We start from the raw sequence: 17,528 nt of genomic DNA, 5'->3' as shown, positions 1-17,528 counted from the left end.
TCTCTAACAAACTGTCCTTTAGATATCTGATGTCTTATCCCAGTCCTATCTAGTTGGCAGTAGCCAATTTATTACATCAAATGTATGTATACATATAGATTTATATAGATATATTATATCTATACATAGATTAAATATTTATATAGATATCTTAAATCTATGTAAATATAAATATAGTTGCAGATATGAATGTGATGTAGAGGTCTTAGAACTTGAAAAGAAACATGAGGGGCTAATCTCTGAGTCTCAGAGCTCACTAGTGGCTCAGTATGGTGGTATTGGGGTGAACTTTATTATAGTTTTATTTCCAGTCTTCTCTTCATAACTATCATGACTAGCATGCATTTTGGGCTTGTTAAAAATAGGGGCTGGAGCAATAGCACAGCTGGTAGGGCGTTTGCCTTGCACACATGGCCCACCCGGGTTCGATTCCCAGCATCCCATATGGTCCCCTTAGCACCACTAGAAGTAATTCCTGAGTGCAGAGCCAGGAGTAACCCCTGTACATCGCCAGGTGTGACCCAAAAAAAAGCAAAAAAAATAGTATATTTACCTCTTTAGGAGATTATTATTATTAATCTTCAAATTATGAAATGCAAATCCCACCTGTAACTTAACATTCCTTTAATAAGTGTCTGATATCCTGAGCAAATTAAACTCTGTGCCTCACCTGAAAAGTGTGGATAATGAAAATGCCTCTTTCAGAAATTTCTTATAAAGGCACAAATGAAATGACAGCTTCCACTCTCCCCTGCACTTCCTAGAGATGAAATTCAATCTAACTTTATTGCTATGACAACCTTTCTTGAGGGGATGTGAGGGAGGAATATATTAACCTAAGTAGCTTTTAGAGGAATCAGATCTATAAGTCTAATCCTGGAAGAAACTACTTGGGCACTATCCTTTAGTGATCAAGACTTTTAAAAATATGAGCACAGACTAGCCATTTTATACTGCTTTACATATATTCTTGAATTGAATAATTAAGTAAATTATTGACTGATTATATTTATATTTAAGGGAATATGGTTAAAATGATCCGTGTTAGAATGGATGAGTTGGGAACAACAAATGAAACAACATTTATATAAAATGCACGTCTATATCTATATAAATACAGACATAAGTAGATATATGGATATTGGGTAGGGTAAAATAATCTATTTCCTTGTCAGTCTATAAGTTAAAAGGGTCTAGAAGCAATGAATCTTCAGTAGTGTCAGAATATACAGAGACAACATTTTGCCTTCTAGTACCATCTTAAAATAAAAGAAACCAAAGTTCACAGAGGAATAGAATAGAAAATATACAATATTAGAGTAAGGTTCTTGTGGCACTAGAAATTCATTATATGGTCAAAAATATAAACTCCTAAATAGACAAGAGCAAAAATATACCAGATAAACAAAAGCTTAATGAGAACAGAGTTAGAGATGTAATACAACAAGTAGGATGCTTACCTTTCAAGTAACTGACCTGATCCCAGGTACCCATGTGTTACCCTAAACCCTGCTGGGAGTGTTCCCTAAGCACAGCCAGGAGTAAGCCCTGAATATTGCCCCTGTGGTCCAAAATCAAAACAAAAACAAAAAAATGAGAATATAACACAGGGGCATCAAATCAAAACAAGGAAAGTCTAAGTAAGAAACTGTTTCTTCAAACAGGAACTTTAGGAGACATGTCAACTAATTATATAATAGAATGTGGAGGATATCCTGGAATAGAAAGAAACTTTAGATTAAAAACAAAGGGCAGTCAAAAATGTATTTACTTTACATCAATAATGTATCAATATTGGGTCATTTCTTATTTATTTATTTTTGCCCTTTGGGTCATACTCAGCAATATTCAGGGTTTACTCCTTGCTGCATGTCAGGGATGACTCTTGGTGGTGCTAGGAAGACTATTTGTGTTGTTGATACTCAAAAGGGTCCACTGTATGAAACAGAAGTGGGGCCAAAACTATATTACAGCGGGTAGGGCATTTGCCTTGCAAGCGACCTACCCAGATTTGATCCCCAGCATCCCAAAAGGTCCACTTAGCACCGCCAGAGCCAGGAGTAATTCCCTGAGTATCACTGGATGTGACCCAAATAAGCAAAAAAAAAAAAAAGTGCCTTAACTTTTGTACTATCTCTCCAGTCCTGGTTGTTCTTTGTAAGCAGAGTACATCACAATCTAAAATTCAGTAATTGTTGACACTGAATTTAAATGGTATATGGAAACTTGTATGTACTACTTGTAATATTTTTATAAATGTAAACTACTAAAAGTATATACCACTGTCACTGTTACTATAGAGCGTTGTCATCCCCTCGCTCATCGATTTGCTCGAGCGGGCACCAGTAACGCCTCCATTGTGAGACTTATTGTTACTGTTTTTGGCATATCGAATACGGCACGGGTAGCTTGCCAGGCTCTCCGAGAGGGATGGAGGAATCGAACCCATGTCTGCCATGTGCAAGGCACGTGCAAGACAAACGCCCTACACACTGAGCTATCGCTCCACTCAAAGTAGATAGTAAAATAAAATGAAATCATATTGAAGATATACCTCAAAGAGCTAGCACAGATGCTTTGTGTTCCTCTTCACTGCATGGTTCCCAAGCACTGCCAGAGCAAATCTCAATGTGCCAGAAAAATTTCCTGAGTATCACTGGCTGTTGCTTAAATACAAGAACAAATTCATACTTTTTAAGTTACTTTCATGATGAATTTAATAATAGCAGTTTGTAGTACTAAGCTGTTTTTTTTTTATTGGAGATAAAGAGAATACAAGGTCATCAAAACAGAACAATTACTAACTCAATCCCAGTATTTATAGTAATAATTAGAGGATTGAAAAAATTATCCTTGGGGTTGGAGGGATAGCACAACGGGTAGGGCGTTTGCCTTGTACGCGGCCGACCCGGGTTCGATTCCCAGCATCCCATGTGGTCCCCCTAGCCCCGCCAGGAGTAATTCCTGAGTGCATGAGCTAGGAATAAGCCCTGTGCAATGCCAGGTGTGACCCAAAAAAGCAAAATAATTAAAAAATAAATAAATAAAATAAAAAATTATCCTGTGAATTTTCTTTATCATTTTTTTTGCTTTTTTTTTGGGGGGGGGGAGGTCACACGCAGCAATGCTCAGGGGTTACTCCTGGCTTTGCACTCAGGAATTACTCCTGGAAGTGCTTGGGGGACCATATGGGATGCCGGGGATTGAACCCAGGTCGGCCGCGTGCAAGGCAAACGCCCTACCTGCTGTGTTATCGCTCCGGCCCCTTCTTTATCAATTTCAAAGTTAGAGATCTAAATTAAAAGAAAGAGAAACTCTCAGTACTACCTCTGCTAGTTTCAAAGCATGCATAGAACGTGGTTTTCCCTAATATAAAGCTTAAACAGGAACTTCTATTCAAAGCTGGCATTAAAATAAAGTAAAATGAAGAAGCATCTTTTTCAATATTGATATATACTATTTACAAAATATTATTATTCATATTTCATATGTCATATAAATATATGTATATGCTTAAATAAATGCACATGAATTTTACTCAACAGAAAACCTGGAACAGAGTATATAGCCATGGATGGTTGCTATTTATTTCTGTTATGTTGCCAACAGGCTTGGAACAATCTTTTTTCTTTGGGGGTTTGGGAGTTAGGTCACTCTGGCAGTGCTCAGGGCTTACTCTTGGCTCTGCATTCAAGGGACCTTCAGGAATGTCAAGGACCCATCTCAAGTCTGTTGTGTGCAAGGCAAGTTCTTTACCAGCTATACTCTTCTCTGGCCCAAATAACAATTTTATCCAGGTACTTTCCCCCCTTTCTCATACCCACCTTTTTTTTTTAATTGAAGCACCTGAGATACAGTTACAAAGCTTTTATGATCGAGTTTCAGTCGTAAAATGATCGAACACCCATCCCTCCACCAGTGTACATTTTCCACCACCAATGCCCCCAGTTTCCCTCCCGCCACCCCCACCCAACCCCACCCCCTGCCTCTATGGCAGACAATTTCCTTCTTACTCCCTCTCTACTTTGGAGCATTATGGTTTGCAGTACAGATTCTGAGAGGCCATCATATTTGGTTCTTTATTACTTTCAGCACACATCTCCCATTCCGAGCAATCCCTCCAACCATTTAGTGATCCCTTCTCTATCCTAGCTGCCTTCTCCCCCAGCGCATGGGACAGACTTCCAACCATGGAGCAATCCTCCTGGCCCTTGTCTCTACTATCCTTAACGCCCACTTATTTGATTTTGATCCCTGGTGTCATGTCAAGTTAAGCAGATATTTGTTTGACATTTATATTGTTTGAACACACTTATTCTCTTCTACAGATCCAGTGCTTTAGCCTATTCTTCCTAGTAACCCAGTGCTGCTAGGAATTTTAGCTCCTCAGGTCACACAGGTGATTCTTGGAAAAGAATCAAAGCTTGCTACTATGAAGGATCTTTGAGATAGAATTATCTTTAAAGTGCTATTCTTCCCAGTTTCCTTTTCCTTAAATAATTTATGATTCTAGTGTAGAGCATGTGGTGACCAGGTGTGCATATATGTGTATATGTGTGGATGTGTATGGAGGGGTGTGCATAAAAGCTTAGAGCAAGCATGTGATAGCACAGGGGGAAAGGTTATGAATGGAGAACCAAAGATTATCCTGGCTACTCTGAAATCAAAACAAGCATATGACCTCACACACTCTACATTAAGTCTCAACTCCTAGAATCTCATTTTCCTTGGCAGGGGTAAAAGGACATTCCAAGAATTTCATGGGTTTAGATATCAGTCCCAATGATTTTCAGCCAACTGTGGCTTTGCCAGTTCAATACCAGGGCCCGAGGATGTGCACCTATGGTAATAGTAACCAATGGGAAAAACTTGTCAGGACTCAGAGACCTCCAGTGTTATACCTAGTGGTGCTCAACAGTCATGCATGTCAGGATGGAAATGGGCTGCTGTAAAACAAAGCATCAATGAACTATCTTCATAGCCTCTAGAAACTCATTTTGATTTTTATTTCTTAAAAAGTAATTTTCTGAGTCAGATGCCCATAAGTTAGATTGTATGGTATTCATGTGTGACAATTCCACAAAAGTCTCAAAAAATGAATTATATTATCACTGTAACACTGTCATTCCATTGTTCATCAATTCACTGGAGCAGACACCAGTAACATCTTCATTTGTCCCTGTCACATGCTAGTGTAGTCCAATGGTGTCTACTGACTCCAGGAACACGAAGAGCACGTTGTTGGTACTGTTTTTTGACATATTAAATATGTCATGGGTAGCTTGCCATGCTCTGCCAAGTTTGTCAGAATAATATTACATAACCATATTGATATAATTATTTTTCCATTAAACTTTTTTTTGCACATATATAATCTTATTTTCTTCTCCAAAGAAAATATTAAGAGAGTAATATAATAGATGATTCATTCTACAAACAGAAAAATAGATCAAAGAAAAAAATCTGCGTGCTTAAGACTGAATCACAAGAGTAACATTCCAGGTTTGAAAAACTTATTATAAAAAACAAAGGTTGCCCTTTCAATTTTATTTGTTAATTGTATCACAGTGAGATACATAGTTACAAAGCTGTTAATAATTGGGTTTCAGTCATATAATGTTCCAACATCCATCCGTCCACCAGTATACATTTACCACTGCCAATATACCCAGTTTCCCTCCCACTACCCCCATTCCCAAGCCTGCCTTTTTGGCAGGGACTCTTCTTCTTTCTCTCTTTCTCTGTCTCCTTTTGGGCATTAGGGTAGCAATACAGGTACTGAGTGGTTATCATGTTTGTTCCTTTGTCTACTTTGAGCTCATAGTTCTTATCCAGAGTGAACATTTCCAGCTATCACAGTGGTCCCTTCTCTACACCAACTGTCTTCCCCAGCATTTGAGTCAAGCCATGGAACAATCTTACTGAGATCACCCTTTTTAAACTAGTGTAATGAATGTATCATTAAAACTAATTTAATTTGGGGGGCACTCTAAACTGTGCCTTCACTGGAGGGGGTGGGCAGCACACAGTGAGAGCCACGGCATCCTGGAAGGAGATTAGTGGGTTCGTTCCCACCGGGTGTCAGGTTTGGATCCCATTCCCCATCCAGATCAGGGTACAACCCCAATAGTTAACCCCTGCCCCGAGTTGCAGAGCCAGACCACAGCAGGCGAAGAAACAGCTGTAGGGACCCCCAGACCCCTCCCCACTGTACGGTTGCTCCACGTCCATCTCCCTCGCAGAGTCTTCTGAGGCAGATTCTTTCAAAGTAACCCGAGTGCCCTAGAACAGATGACTGGTTGAAGAAACTCTGGTACATCTATACAATGGAATACTATGCAGCTGTTAGAAAAAATGAGGTCATGACGTTTGCATATAAGTGGATCAACATGGAAAGTATCATGCTAAGTGAAATGAGTCAGAAAGAGAGAGACAGACATAGAAAGATTGCACTCATCTGTGGAATATAGAATAACAGACTATAAGACTAACGCACAAGAATAGTAGAAATAAGTACCAGGAGATTGTTTCCATGGCTTGGAGGCTGGTCTCTCATTCTGGGTAACTCAGGGAAGGGACCACCAAGTAAAATGTGGTTGTAGGTCATGTGGGGGAAGGGTGAGGCGGGTGGAATACAGACTAGAGACTGAACACAATGGCCACTCAACACCTCTATTGCAAACCACAACACCTAATCAGAGAGAGAGAACAAAAGGGAATTCCCTGCCATAGTGGCAGGGTCGGGTGGGGGGAGACAGGCCTGGGGAGGGGGGGAGGGATGTTGGGTTTACGGGTGGTGGAGAATGGGCACTGGTGAAGGGATGGGTTATTGAACTTTGTATGGGGGAAGCATGAGCATAAAGATGTATGGATCTGTAACTGTACCCTCACGATGACTCTCTAATTAAAAATAAACTAATTAAAAAAAAAAAACCAAAGTAACTGATGAAATACAGCACATCCTGATTTGAAATACCATAGCTTAAAAGGACTGAATGAAATTTCTGGTTGTGATAACTAAAGTTATCATTCAAACATTTCTCATTTTAGTCATCTTATGAAAAGAATGAATTTCAGCTTAACCTGAAAAAACAATTATTAACCTTTAATATACAAGTGCTTGTTTTATGCATTATTTACAAGGTTAGTAATTTGGCCATAATTTATTGAAAAATCTGATATTTGATCCATTTGGTTATAGTCATCCCTGGAATGCTCCACAAGAATTTTTTTTGGGGAGGGTCACACCTGGCAATGCTCAGGGGTTACTCCTGGTTCTACACTCAGGAATTACTCCTGGTGGTGCTCGGGGAACCATATTGGGCTGCTGGGAATCACATGCAAGGGTTGGCCACACGCAAAGCAAACTCCCTACCCACTGTGCTGTGGCTCAAGCCCGCTCCACAAGAATTTATCAATAGCATTATAATCAATTTCAAAACAGATGACCTGAGAATGTACCCATGTGAGGCATAGTTTTTATCACTGAAGCCTAGAAGACCAAGAAAAATTAAATGGAAAAAGCTAAGGTATCTTTCCAGTTTCTACTGAAAGAAATAAGATGCAAAGCATTACATTTTTCTTGGATAATTTTATGTCAAGCATGCAAGAATAGAAAAGCAAGTGGCTGGACATCCTCAGAGTGTCATCAACATTTCTTTGTGCCCCTTAGAATTTTACTATTCCTCTGCCTCTAAGATAGGACCCAGGCAAAATACAGACAAGATTTTTTTTAGCTATTCAGCAGTGACTTTGCTAATCATAAAATTTTAATTTAATATTTAATTTATTAATCAATTTTTAAAACATTTGGATAAGTGATTCATTTCCCTAAGGTCTTATCACTCATGGCTAAATTGTTAAATTGAATCTATATGCAAAGATGAGAGCCTATCCCGAATTTCCCTAAAGTGATGAGGAGACTCATTTTAGCATGTTAAAACTTGTGATGGGCTGGAGTGATATCACAGCGGTATGGTGTTCACCTTTCACACGGCTGACCCATGTTCTATTCCTCCGGCCCTCTCGAAGAGCCTGGCAAGCTACCAAGAGTTTCGAGCCTGCATGGCAGAACCTGGCAAGCTACCTGTGCATATTGGATATGCCAAAAACAGTAACAATAAGTCTCTCGATGAGAGACATTACTGGTGCCTGCTTGAGCAAATCGATGAGCAACAGGATGACAGTGACAAGTGACAAGTGACTTGTTACATGACTAAAGTCATAATCTTAGGAAAAGTTTTGAGTTGTATTACTGTAGTAAAGCATAAATTTCTCACACTATTTTATATTTTTATACTATTTTATATACTACTTTATATATTATATTTTATAGATTTGATAAATATTCCCTAACTCACCTTGGAAATTTTCAAATAATACCTATAACATAAAAAAACATCAAATGCACCATGCAGTATTGTTACTTATAAAAATAAAGCACCAAGGACATCATTAATACAATACATACTAAGTGGTTTAGTTTTATCCTTTTGATTTATAGATCATTAATTCATCCAGTCATTGATCATAATCTATCAGATAAAATAAAATTTTTACATCAGGAAAGATTAGGGAAAAGTACCAGTATCTGTGGCATAGTTTACAACAGGAGTGCTCATAAAGATATCAGCTCTTGAAGCTAAGATTTTGATTCTGTTCAATGAAATTAAATGGAATGAGAACCTAACATTCGATGTTTTGGGAAAAACAAACAGTTTGTTTGACTTCAGGCTTCAGGGAAAAGAAGTAATCTGAGTTCTTGCAAATTTACAAATAGACATCTGAGACTAGGTGTGTAAACACAAAAAATGGGCATCAGGCAGCGGCATTCTATCTCTCCTGCCATCCCGTGTTCTGTAGTCTCATGCCACTTCCCCCACCCCGGGGAGGCAGATGACAATGGGCAGGCGAAGGAAGGAACAGGAGCCAGGCTGGTTGGTCTCAATTTCTGTTTATTCCAATCTCCTCTCTATACATTCCTGTATCTCTCTCTCTGCTTCTCCCCCAAGCCCCCTCTTACAGGCTTCTTAATTCCCCCAGCATGAGAGGTTGGGACTTACACATAGGTGTGGTCACAATCAATAGGGGTAAAGTTCTTTCCCTCAGGTGATGTTTCTTCTAGAACAGATTCTCTTTCAGCAAGACACTGCCCAAGAGCGGAATCCCATGGATGTGTTTCTCCTCTCCTTGTCCAAACTAACATATAAGCATTCATAATATTAATCATTTTGTATGGACATAGTAAGAGATACATTAAGCTTATAGAATTGCTTTCCTAGGGCCATCTCGATCTCAGACTACAGTGCTCAGGCCAGATTAGTCTTTCCTATCCCTAGCAGAGTCCTAGTCTTGTCGTTGCTTTTGGATCATGACAGCATTTGTCCATGATCAAGCTCTTAACTTATAGTTAAGAATCATGGCTCTTTGGCCTGGCCCATATAGATGCTAGGGTTGCTCACAGCTTGCCCTAGGTCCTTTCAGTTCCTTGTCGGGACCCTGCTTTGGGGGTGCTAGGGACTAAGGACAACTGAGGCTTAAGTTGAGAAAGTGGATGCCCGGAAGTGAATAATATTCAAAGCCAATTAAATCCCAAATTACAAAAGCATAATATTGTCTTCCTTTGTCCATACAAAAAGGACATTGCTTTAAAGTAAACTATTCAAAAGACATAAGGAGAGGAGAAAGGCAATATTAACTAACAATACAAGTTCAGTGTCCCAGAAAGATCTTATTTTACAAATTAACAGAGTCTGATTAGGGGGAAAAGCTGATTCACTGGTTGGGGAAGAGAGCATAGAAGTGGTTACAGCTATACAAAGGAATGGGAGTGACTCTGGTAACAGCTAAACAAAGGAATGGGAGTGACTCTGGAGCACTGTGATGGGTGTGACCCAATAAACCTAAGCTCCTTGTGACAAGGGGTAAAGGACAACCCAATGATATCCTACAACTAGGAAAATCATCTCAGCTTCCTCAATATCTGGCATTCCATGCCCACATCACCCATCACTGGATCAGAAGCACTTGGCAGCAAGGAAGTTCTTTAGGTAAGTTCTGCAGACACAAGGCAACAGCAAGATTTGCTATCTCTGGGTTCACATTTTACTCCTATGACTTTCATTTTTCTATATCTGAAGTTCAAATTTCTCCAACACATAGTACCGAGCTGTTTAGTTAGCAGCTTTCTGGTGCAGGATTTGACAAATGAGGACCTGCAAATTAAATCCAATCATAATCATTTTAAATATTAAACATATAGTATATAACTGGAGTAATAGCACAGTGGGTAGGGCGTTTGCCTTGCACTCGGCCGACCCGGGCTTGATTCCGCCACCCCTCTCAGAGAGCCCGGCAAGCTACCGAGAATATCTCGCCCACACAGAAGAGCCTGGCAAGCTACCCATGGTGTATTGAATATGCCAAAAACAGTAACAACAAGTCTCACAAAGGAGATGTTACTGGTGCCCGCTTGAACAAATTAATGAGCAATGGGATGACAGTGATACAGTGACACATAATCGTTTGTGTACCACCATTATTATATCCAGTTGGCACTGTGACCTGCTAAAACACAATCAGTTCACTGTTTACACCCAGCTCCTGCCTCCTATTCTGGTTTCCATTCACATAAGGGAACTCCACTGTTGATAAGGGATGGCATTTAATACTAGTGTTGTTCATTGGTGGGATATAAAAAAAAATACATAGTATGAGACTAATACCCAAGGATAGTAGAAGTACGAGCCAAGAGGACTGATACAGTTGGAAGTTTGCCTCAAATACTGTGGGCAGAAGGCAGCTGGAATGGAGAAGGGACCCCTATAGCAATGACAGCTGGAAATGATCACCCTGAATAAAAACTGCATGCTGAAAGTAGGTAAAGGAACAAACACCATAACCTCTCAGTATCATATTACAAACCATAATGCCCAAAAGGAGAGAGAGAAAGAAGACAAGTGCCTGCCGTAAAGGCAGGTTTGTGGGTGGGGGTTGGAAGAGGGAAACTGGGGGCATTGGTGGTGGGAAACATACACTGGTGGAGGGATGGGGGTTAGAACACCATATGGCAGAAGCCAAATCATGAAAGTTTTTTAACTGTGAATCTCATGATTATTAAACAAAAATAATAATAAATCTTAAAATAAATAAATAAATACAAAAGGGAAAATGGAAATAAAAACTAAGTCTGGAACTAAATTAAATCTAATACAGTTGGATTTAAAATATCTATTTGGAATTCATTGTATTTTATTATGCTAAAATACCATACAGGTTCCTAGACCATCAAATTTAATATTCAAATGCTATTTAAAGCTAATGTGACTTAAAAGTTATCTATTAACTTAGGAATTCGAATGGGGACTGGTGGAGTGATGGATACTTGATCACTGTATGACGTAATCACAAAAGTTTGTAAATCTCTAACTGTATCTCACGGTGATTTATTAAATTTTTTTTAAAAAGAACAAAAAAGAATAAACAACCACTTCTTCCTTGACCTTATGAAACTTCAGTTTCGTGGGATCTTCAAATATTTAATCCTTGAGTCAAAAAATCACCCTAAACATCATCTGTTAATCTATACTGCTTAAATTATCATGTAATGATTCCTAATAAATATGTTTCCTTTATGGTCACTTTAAAAAAAAAAAAAAGACTAGCGTTAGTGATTCAGAGCTCTGGTGACTCCAACTAATCTGCCCACTCTGAGACAGATGAGTGTTGTAAGAAATGCTACCAGACTGTCACAGTGTAGGAAATGCCACCGCTACTCCCTCACCGTGCGCCCAGCTCCCTGTTTCCCAGACAGACTTCCTTCTTTCCTGCTTCTCATGCTTCTTTCTGAAATGTCTCCAGCAAGTATAACAAGAGGGAAAGTTGCTGTCACCTTTTGGTGGCCCACCCAGGACATATTAAAAGGAAGTAATTCTTTTCTCATTAGAAAAGTAGCTATATAATACTTTTGAGGTGGTCCCTTGACAACAAACTCTAAAACTATTTACTCAAGAACTCTCTGTAGGAAAATGTATTAATTTTTACAGTAGCAGACAGAAGTTTATTAGTAAAAAATAATAATGTGTCCCTTTCAGTTGGTTCAGGCACTCTCTACTTACCTTATATATTGAGTCATTCCATATACTATGACATGCTAGGAATGAGTGACAAATCTCCAGTGAAAGGAAACAGTGATTATGATAATAATCTTGGATTCCGAAGCACCCACCCAGACTACAGGCACTAAAATAGGATAAAAATATTTGCCAATCATGTATCTAATAATGGGCTAACATATCACTGTCACTGTCATCCCATTGTTCATCAATTTACTCGAGCGGGTGACAGTAATGTCTCCATTCGTCCCAGCCCTGAAATTTTAGCAGCCTCTCCTTACTCATCTTTCCCAACGATTGGGGGCTCTTTCAGGGTCAGGGGAATGAGACCTATTTATTATTACTGTTTTTGGCATATCGAATATGCTATGGGGAGCTTTCCAGGCGCTGCCATGTGGGCAAGATACTTTCCATAGCTTGCCAGGCTCTCTGAGAGGCATATATGCATATATATAAATATAAATATATATATGTATATATATATGTCTCTGCCTCGCAGTCCAGGAATATGTTAATTCATGCATGAGGCTCAGCCCAAGCATGTGGAAAGCGGCCTGGAACATGGCAGCAGTTTGGTGTTGGAGGTCAGTTGCCAGGGCTGGGTCCCTTGGGACGGGGAAGGCTCTCATCTGCCCCCCTCTGGGGCACCCCAGTGGAAACAGGCTGGTGTGGGCTAACATTTTTAAGTGTAGTAACATATAAAAATGTTAAAAATAATATAACCATAGAGTGAAAAGTAAATAGATCTTTCCATTGAAAATGGGCTAAGTATCTGAACAAATATGTTTCATAAAGTGGTATTCAAATGATCAATAGGTATATGAAAAGGTGCTCTACATCAGCAAATACTAGAGAGATGTAAAGCAAAACTACACTGAAATAACATCTACCCCTGAAAACAACTATTATCTAAAAATGAATAGCCAATAAATGTTGGAAAGGGTATAATAGAAAAAGGGAGACCTGTATGTATATATTAAATATAATAGTAATATAAACTATGAATATAGGTAGAAATATAAATTAATGTCACTATCGTAGAAAATAGTTTTAAATTCTCCAATACAAAAATAGTTCTTTTTCGGGACCAGAGAGATAGTATAGCAGGTAGTGTTTTCGCCTTGCTTGCAACAAACCTGGGTTGAATCTTTGGCAACCCACACAGTTCCTCACGCTCTGCCAGGAGTAATTTCTGAGTGCAGAGCCAGGAGTAGGGATATGCTGTGCATGTGTCTCTGTGTGTGTGTCTGTTGTGTGTATGTACGTATACAGTGTGTGTATATGTGTGCATATATACACACATTATGTATATATACATACACACAAACATACTTTAGCGATGCTGTGTTAAATAAATGAGTGACATAGAAAGACAAATACTATATGTGGAATATAATGACAACAATAACAAACTTAGCTAATGGATGCAGTACCAGAGGTGCAAGTTGGCATATGACAAAAGGCACAAAGTAGAGATAAATCTGGGGTGAAATGTGAAGCATGGTGTTCAAGATATACAAGATCTTGATCAAAATCAACAACAAAAAACAAACAAACCAAGTGAAATATGAAAACGTAGCAGAATTTTTACCAAATTACATATAGGTAATTTGGCACATGAAAAAAAAAACACAAAAATTTTTTATCACTAATTACCAAGGAAATGCAAATCAAACCGAAACAGTGAGATATCATCCTACAACTTAGATAGTTGCTTACATAAAAAACATCAGAAACAAGTGCAGGCAAGATTATATAAAACAGGAAGATTCGTTAACTAAATTGGTCTAGCCTCTAGGCAAATTATATGTAGATTTCTTAAATAATTAAAAATAAAACTACCAGATGATCCAAATTGCACTCCTACTTATCTATCCAAAGACTGAAGATTCCCTATTTATAAATGACACATGCCCCTATTTATAAATGATATATGCATATCTATGTTCATTTGGGCACTATTTCCAAGAATCAAACCAAGTACCAAAGGACAGTTCAGTGGACAAAGAGGATGTAGCATATATACATAGTGGAACCAGTCATAAAAAAATATAAACTCTTGCATTTTGTCACATGATTTGAAATGAATTGAATTACGCTAAGTGAAGTCAGAAAAAAAGGACAAATGTCAGATACTTTCTCTTACATATGGCATCTAGTCACAACAGCAAGAGCACAGAAAATACCTAAACAAATCAAACAAACCCTTAGACTCTAACCACAGATCTGAAGTTGATAAAAAGAGATGTAGTCTTCTGAAAGGGAGGTAGGATCCACTGAACTGTGAGGTAGAGTAATATTAGTATTTTGATGATGGGTATTATGTAGAGACATTGTAGCTCTAAAACACCCAGAATTGTTACCTCAGAATTGTTACACTCAGAATTGTTACCTCAAAAAAAAGTAACACAAGTGATGAGGTTTCACATTATGTTTGAAACATAATAATAGAGAAATGAAACATGACCTTTTTTAAAAACAAAAACAGCTTTTATATTTTGTTCTCTTTCTCTTCCCCTCTCCCTTTCTTTCCTTCCCTCTTTTCTTTCTTCAGTTTTGAGTAAAGGGAGAGAACTAAGAACAAGAGTAAACCAGTTTACAAGTGTGCATGGAATTGCCACATCCAGAATTTTCCAGGTTTTCTTTTTCTTCACTCTCATGCTTCCCCTTTCATTTTTTTTTTACTGTTCACTGTCTTTCAACTGCTCACTATTACTTCATATAACTGAATACTCCCTAGTACATCGTTTCCATCTTCCTTCACACATAACCTTACAATGTACTACTGCTTGTCATAACTCACTCCTCCTCTCACATTCAGCTTATACTTCACCTTTCAGTGTGTCAGTCTATGTTTGAATTTCCCTGTCTTCTGATTTAAGAATTTGGTTTAGGAAATTCAGATACCAGATGCCAATCGAAAGCTTTCCATCTGTGATCTACATAAACTATGATAAGTTTAGTTTCTTCATGTTTAAATGGGCATATAGTTGTATATGCTGCAGAGAACTTTGATGAGACTTAAATTTTTTTAAAGTCAAATAACAGAGTGGTGTGTATTAAATGTTTATAGTTCTTTTTATTATTATTTTCTAATCTTCAATCTAGTATGAAAAAGGCAATTAAGAATAAAAAACTTGAAGCTTATTTCAATTTTTAGAGCTCTTATAGTCCATATTAATGACGTTAGATATCATTCCTTATCCAAGCAAGAAATTTAAGACTAACTCAACTGGAATAATTTGAGGAGAATGAAGTAAAGTATCATCGTTGATAGTGAAACAAGATGGAATGCAGTACCCAATATCAGAGCACCACTACACAAAATAGGGCAGAGCATTTTGGAACTGGAGGATAGAAAAGCATTTGCCTTGCATATGGCAGACCCAGATGCAATTTCTGGCACTGCCCATGCTACCCCAAGCCCCACCAAGAATGAACCCTGACATAGCCAGATATGCACTCCTCCCCTCAACAAAAAAAGAAACAAAAAAAAAGGTGGGAAGTCTTGTTAATTGATAAGAATAATAGATTTAAGGTCTGGGAGATAGTACAGTAGGTAGGGTGCTAGCCTGGTATGCAGCTCAACCCAGGTTTGGTCCTGGACATCCCACCAGAAGGTCCCTCAAAACAAAGATAGGAGTAAGCCCTGAGCAGCTCTCAGTGTGCTCCCCCTAAAAAGAAAATTTTAAAACAAGTAGGGCAAGGAAAAAGGGAAGGAAAAAGTAAGAAAAGGGAACCAGCACATGAAGAGTGGAGCAAGATGGTGGTTAAGACCATGGTAGAGCCACATAGAATAGGGAGGAAATAAGGGCCTGTGTTCTCCAAGCTTCATTGTCTAATGTTCTCTACTGCCCGCATCCAAAGTATAAGCCAGTGTTCTGGGACATGCTGCAAAAGTTACAGAATAAGAGATGAGTGTAGAGAAGCAAATTTTGGTGGTGACTTATTTTTACCTAAAAAATACCAGTCTAAACCCACTATTGCTCAATTGTAATTTGTACTTACTCTCTGAGAATTAAAAGTATTATTACAATTCTGGAGAGTCTAGATGCCTTGCTTTTGTAGTTATTATATCCATTTTTAAATCCCAACATTTTGCCATTAATTTTTCCAGCTACTTTCTAGCATGTAACCATTGTATTTATGACATAATATTATAGTTGCAACCACCATTAAAATTATGTACATTATAATGACATTATTATAATCTTTATAATGACCCATGTGGCACATAATAAGTGTGCTACAACCCATAACACTGTAATGAACAACCCATGCAATTTCATTCAGAAATAAGTAAAAAAATATTATATGCATTAATACTCAAGTTCATATCTACAAATTCTGCCAACTTGTTTTAATTAGCTCTTTTGAAATACCTTGAGCTCTCTGTCATTATTTGCAATCACAATTGTTTGATAAGTCACAATTGTTTGATAAATATATGAATTAAATGCACATTCTCATGTAATTCTATATGTTTGCCTGGAAATATTTTAATTTTCAGTCACCACATGAAATTATTTTTAAAGAGGTATTTGTCTTTTTAAAAATCAAGCATGCTTCCTCCTTTAATCTCATCGTAATTTCATATTCATATGTTTCCTCCTTGATTGGTTGAAAAAAGCCAAAACCTCAGTTTTTCACATATATATATATTTTCATACATAAAATTTAAATTGTGCATTTTCTTTGCAATTTTAACTCTCCATATTTTGTTCTAATTTAGTTTTTGTTATTTTGCACACTTTAAAGTGAGTCAAATGTTGAGGGTATCTTTTTCCAATATTTCTAATCTTTGGTTAATTAAATACCATGCATTTTTTATGAACTATGTAGAGTCTTAACACTATTCCCCAAATTTCAGAGATCATTATTTTATGGAAGACTGATTTGCTTATGTCAAAATCAGCATATACAGGGTCTAGCAAATAGTACAAGCAGTTAAACAGCATGGCTACCATGTGTAGGACCCTCGCCTGACATCCAGCACAATGAGGTTCCCAAACACCACAGGATGTGACACAAGACCACCAGTACTGCTGGGTGACCTGGTATCACTGGTACTGTAAGCCCAAGCATCATCATACCCTAGGCACTAGGATCGAATCTCTAAATAAGTTGGCTGAGTATTTTTGATGGTGTCTTCAGATCTCCTTTGGAGAATCCCCATTAAAAAAAATTGGGGTGTTTAGTATTTATTTCCTTTATCTTGAAGTGAATTCAAGAACCTGTTTCTTTTTACTGTTACAAAATAATAACAATAAAATACATGTAGGAACAAACATCCAAATAAAAGTGTCTTTAAAGAGAATTCTGTTTAGCTCGGAACTTGTTAATTTCACTCATTGGCAAAAAACTTTAAGGCCAACATGTCTATGTTGCCAAGATCACTGAAATGAGAGATAGAGT

The sequence above is a fragment of the Sorex araneus genome, chromosome X (genome assembly GCF_027595985.1).
Source record: "Sorex araneus isolate mSorAra2 chromosome X, mSorAra2.pri, whole genome shotgun sequence".
Lineage (NCBI taxonomy): Eukaryota > Metazoa > Chordata > Mammalia > Eulipotyphla > Soricidae > Sorex > Sorex araneus.
Note: the sequence above shows the minus strand (reverse complement) of the source record.